Raw genomic sequence first — 6,000 nt, forward strand, 5'->3', positions numbered from 1 at the left:
TAAATCCAGGCATAACCACTGTGATTTTGGGCAAGTTACTTAAGCTATCTCAGCTTAAAACTTCTGTAAAAGTGGATAATCATAGTACTTTCAGGGTTTTTTGTGGATGAACTGGACAATCCATACCAAGTCTTTAGTTTAATTTCTGGCACATAAGAAGCAACCATTAAATATGAGTTATAATTATGATTCTCTTCTTTTAGGAATACTGGCATAAATTAGGATCTCTTTTCAAAAGAAAAATAAAAACTTACCAAATCCATACACAAATAGCCTCGCAACATCTAACCATGTAATCACCAGAGATTTACCCCCAAATGAAGTCTTCCCCCAAAAACCATCACCTATTCTGGGTCTAAGATACTATATATTTCTCAGGGAGGTTCTTTTCTGTCCCATCAGTCTGAAATCTCAACCCTATTTTTTTTTTTTCTGAAAAAGTACTAAGACAGGGACCCAAATAAAAGCAACCCAGAAATCATAGAGCCCCTACTTTTATGAGAAAGGAATAGAAAGGTCTAAATGATGGCCCAAGCATTTTACATTGTTTAGCAGTCTGAGTATACATGCCCAGCTACACATTGAGTTGCAAAGCTTTTGTAGACAGAAGTGGCAATTTAAACACACTGGGAATGTTATTTCTTTGGAAAAGCTTGTTTTAGCTTCCAACAATTGACACATAGTCAATCTTTTGTGGCATACTAATGTAAATGGTATTCTGTTTTAAATTTCATTTTTTTAAAATGTTTATTTATTTTTGAGAGAGAGAGAGAGAGAGAGCGAGCAGGGGAAGGGCAGAGAGAGAGGGAGACACAGAATCTGAAGCAGACTCCAGGCTCTGAGCTGTCAGCACAGAGCCCGACGCGGGGCTCGAACTCACAGACTGTGAGATCATGACCTGAGTTGAAGTCGGATGCTCAACCGACTGAGCCACCCAGGAGCCCTCCTGTTTTAAATTTCAAATTCCAATTGCTCAGTGCTAACGTATAGGAAAGCAGCTGACCTTTGTATATTAGCTTGGTATCATGCAACCTGGTTACAATCACTTATTAGTTCCAAGTGTCTTTTTTGTCGTTAATTCTTTGGGATTTTCTATACATATGAATGTATTTTTATTGTCAATATTTTGTTGTCTAGGCTCTGTGAAAAAAAATGTCTGCATTTGCTAGGTTCCTTATATTGTGCAAAATGTATGACTAAATTAACATTAAGAAATAGATAGTATTTCTTTGGATACTTTGGGTTAGGGAGAAAGCAACAAGTTGCTGAAAATTCATCTTTAATAGCTTTCTAATGATTGCTGAAACCCTTTGTTGACAACGTGAAAGTCATCTTGGAGCCTTGATCGGGAACTGCAACTAAGTAGGACAGCACAACTAAGTGTTAACAGCACTGCTTTGTTTTTATTGCATTTTTTTTTATGCTTACCATACATTTATGGCCGATAGTATTAATTTTCTACTTATGGTACTGATTTTCACTTTACCTTTGACATAAATGTCTTTAGGTATAAACAATAAGTTGATACAAAGAAAAATATATATAAAGTAAATAAATAATCATGGATATTTATGTGATTTGGTGAACATTTTGAAGGAGGTATACTGAAACTAAATGTTGGAATAAATTAGTCAGACCCATAAATCAGATTGCAGAGGTAAGACAGTTATTAATGGCACTGAAAAACTGTCATAATGCCAGGCAAAATTATTAAGTAGATAAACAATCATTGGTCCGTAAACTACAATCCCATTTAGGCTGTGTAATCTTGGTGGCTTGCATAAATGCTTGGCTGAAAGCAGAATTCAAAGAACACTTGTGGGACAAAGGAGTGAACAAATGAATTCTGCATTCTCATCTCCTATTGGGCATCACTTTCCCAAATTCTGAAATCTCTTCTCTACCTACCAAGTTTCCACGTTCATAGTTCTTCCCCACGGCTGTCACACTACCTCTGAAAAACCTCAACTACACCAGTAGTTGAAATTACTTTACCCTTTTCCCACAGCTGAAGTTCCCGACCAATTTTAGCTTGATATTAAAAGGATGAAACGGTAACATAATTCATACTAAGCAATGGAAGGACTGATACGTTTAATTGCCTCAGAATGGATTACATTTTAATAGAGGCCTTTATGAATCCAAAATAATGTCTACTTGATAAAATGCATTAGTGAAAACCATCTTAAAACTAGATGTGTGTCTTTACATGCTAGCACTCAGACATAAAATAAAGGAATCACATTATTCATTTATCCCCCTACTTTTGAAGTTTTTGTTAAAGAGCAAGCGAATTAGGGGCGCCTGGGTGGCTCAGTCGGTTGAGTGTCCGACTTCGGCTCAGGTCATGATCTCACAGTTCATGGGTTCAAGCCCCATGTTGGCCTCTGTGCTGACAGCTCAGAGCCTGGAGCCTGCTTCAGATCCTGTGTCTCCCTCTCTCTCTGCCCCTCCCCCACTCATCCTCGCTCTCTTTCTTTCTCCTTCAAAAATAAATAAACATTAAAAAATAAATAAAGTGGGGCCCCTGAGTGGCTCAGTTGGTTAAGCATCCGACTTCGGCTCAGGTCATGATCTCACGCTCCGTGGGTTGGAGCCCCCGTCGGGCTTTGTGCTGACAGCTCAGAGCCTAGAGCCTGCTTCAGATTCTGTGTCTCCCCTTCTCTCTGCCCCTCCCCTGCTCATGCTCTGTCTCTGTCTCAAAAAAAAAAAATTAAAAAAAAAAAAAATTAAAAAAAAAAATTAAAAAAAAAACTTTTTAAAGAGCAAGCGAGTTGGAAGATCTGCCAGCGATTTTCTTAATTTTGACTGGCTGTGTTTCAAATTTTTTTTTTTTAACGTTTATTTATTTTTGAGACAGAGAGAGACAGAGCATGAACGGGGGAGGGTCAGAGAGAGAGGGAGACACAGAATCTGAAACAGGCTCCAGGCTCTGAGCAGTCAGCCCAGAGCCCAACGCAGGGCTCAAACTCACGGACCGCAAGATCATGACCTGAGCCGAAGTCGGATGCTTAACCGACTGAGCCACCCAGGCGCCCCTGACTGGCTGTGTTTCAGAAGCACCTTGGGAGATTTTAAAATTGCAGATCCCTGGGCCTTACTTCCCAGATACTTGCCTTCCATTCTACACAACCCATTCTACACTTAAATTCTTAGGTGACCTACCCAAATTCACGCAGATATCTAGAGACCACCTGGAATTACCTTTCTTAACTCTCAGTACAGGAGTCTTTTGGTTATAGAGACTAGAAATATTAAAAGCCACCCTAAAGATTTTCCTAGGTCATAACATTCTTTGTTTTTAAGAAAAGGAGACGTGTTACCAACAAGAGATAATTTGAAATGACTTAATGTTTTGATGTGTTTTGCTTGCATTGTTAATAGGAAAACATCTCATCCAAAATTCATTTTTTATTTAGCTGGTTCATCCATGGAATAGATGTTTCTTCTGCTTGAGGATTTACGTTTTACTTACTATTTTCACATAGTATCCACCTATTTATGATATATTCTACTTATTGGCTAATTTAATAAGCAAATTTATACAAATAGTAATAACTAACATTTGCCAAGCTCTAATTATCTGCCAGTATCTTAACCCCATGTACACGTGTTATAAGAAACTCAAAGGGTATATAACATTATTATAAAAGAATTAGGAAATGAGGAAATAACTGAATGAGGGAATGATAGATAAATATAAACAATTCAGCCACTATTTGGGATTCAATAATTACAGATTATTGAAAAATCCGCCAAACATTCTAAACACACAATAAAACTTTCCTGAGATAAATTGCTAGCAAAAGACTTCACAAATAAATATCTGCTCAACTGTGATAAAAATACAAGCCAATGTGACAGCTGGGAAAATGAAATGTAGTCTACAAAGCAATAATTAATGTGATATTGTTCAAAAAAGGAGAAATAATTAATAACTCAAGTTACATGATTATGAACTTCCAAAGGCATCCAATTTTGTCAATTTTGTGTGTCTATAAGAGAACTAATGAGGCTAAAAAATTATATCTTTCATCTCCAAAAGAAGCATTTACCTTTAGCTGAATAAATCTGCTAATAATGTCAAAATCAATTCACAGTATTAGGGATATCTTCCTCCAAGAGCTGTAGGTTTCAAATATTTCTAATTGCAATGTTGTTCTAATGAAAATGTTATAAGCAATGTGTCTACCTGAGAGGAAATTCTCAAGACATATTATATTAAACTTCATAGTGTGTACAGTTCTGTTTTCACATTTGATAAATTTATAGCCTCACATTCATGGCGAAAGAGTGGTTATTTACTCTGTTTTATCTTGTGACTTTAATTTGAAGGTTTCCATATCCTTGCTGATACTGGTAATTTTCAGTATGTGCTAGAAATAATGACTGTGTTTATGACACACTGAATATTTTTATACTGTGCTCTCTCTCTAATGGGGTCACAAAGTATTTAAGCACAAAGAATTTGCAGTCACTCTTCCATCTACAAACAAAACAGAATGCATGGAATTTTAGTGTGAAATCCTAATAAGTAAGTATTTCTTGTTCCTAACGCCAGATACAGGGAGCAGAGACAATTTGATGGGATAAGTTGAATCTTTCTTAATAGAAGTACTTTTCCTGGAACGAGGCTTTATATATTATGGGTATACAAAATCAGGAAAGAAATATTTAAAATTGCTAATTTATTATGCATGCATTATTTTCTATGCTATAGCTCGGTGGCAGCAGACTACAGGCCTGCCAACCTCTGCAGAATGCCATCTTACGCTCCCCTATGGAATGAAGTATAGAACAAATCTACCAATTTTGCTATGTCTCTACTAATGAGATCTACTTGGTGAAATGCTTGTTCATTAAAAACCTAAGAACAGAAATAATGGGATACATGGGAATTGAAGTTACAGGATGTCTCAACACTAACACAGTACAAATCATAGTCAAATCATACTTAATAAACAACCCTGTATGCTCAGACCATTTAACCATCATGTAGCCAGGGGTCTTGCAGTAAGTAAATTCTGTCCACCTCACTTCTAGGACATGAAACCTAGGCAATGCATTAATTAGATAGTGATTGGGGAGCTGGAAGTGACAGTAGTAATGGATTCACAGCAGAGGCAAGCATTTTGCTATCTTTCCAATGTTGCTATATGCGAATTAATGCCAAACTCAAGTCAAAGAAAGATTCATTTGATTTAGACTTAAATTTTTTTTTTTTTTTTAAATCCAGATCATACAAAAATCACCAGGGGAAATTCCCATATGTTTTCAGGGCAATTTGAATACCACCTCCCCATCCTGTAATTTTATTGCATTAGAAACTATTCCTTACTACATTCTCCAGGGTAATAGATTATGCCAAAAGATAAAATAATGCTTACTTAGTTTTAATCAGTCAGAAACTACCTGGGAAAGAAAAAAAGGAAAAGAAGAGGAAAGGAAAAATAAGTTTATTGAATGTCTTCTAGGTGTTAGGTATTTTCATATTTATTATTTAATTAACTAGGTATGTGGGTACGCTAGGCATTATCATTATGATTGCTCCCACTTTAAAATGAAATGTGAAAAACCGAGGGCTGAAGAAGTTAATGAATGTGCTTATAGTCATGGGCTATAATTCATTTGTTTAAATAAACACTTAACAAATAGCTACTATGTGTCAGTCATTTTTCATAATAGTAAAGTAGTGGTGACTCATACAGTTCTGTCCTTGTAAAAATAACATTTTAGTGAAAAAACAGATAATTACATATTGTGGTGGATGCTATAAGACAAATCAAGAGTGTTTGTTGTCATAGAACGCTGAGTAAGGAAGTTCTTCATTAGCTGGATGGACAGTCTAGGCTGTTTTGAGGAGATAATATTTGAACAAAGATAAAAAGGGGTAGGAGTTCACCATGTGAAAAGCTCTGGGAAAAATGTTCCAAGGTGAACAATAAATACAAACTCCAATAAATAGAGATGTTTGGTGTGTACGAAGAACAAAAAGTTAAC

Source organism: Panthera pardus, unplaced genomic scaffold (genome assembly GCF_024362965.1).
Source record: "Panthera pardus isolate Hobbes unplaced genomic scaffold, ASM2436296v1 HiC_scaffold_15, whole genome shotgun sequence".
In the NCBI taxonomy this organism is placed as follows: Eukaryota; Metazoa; Chordata; class Mammalia; order Carnivora; family Felidae; genus Panthera; species Panthera pardus.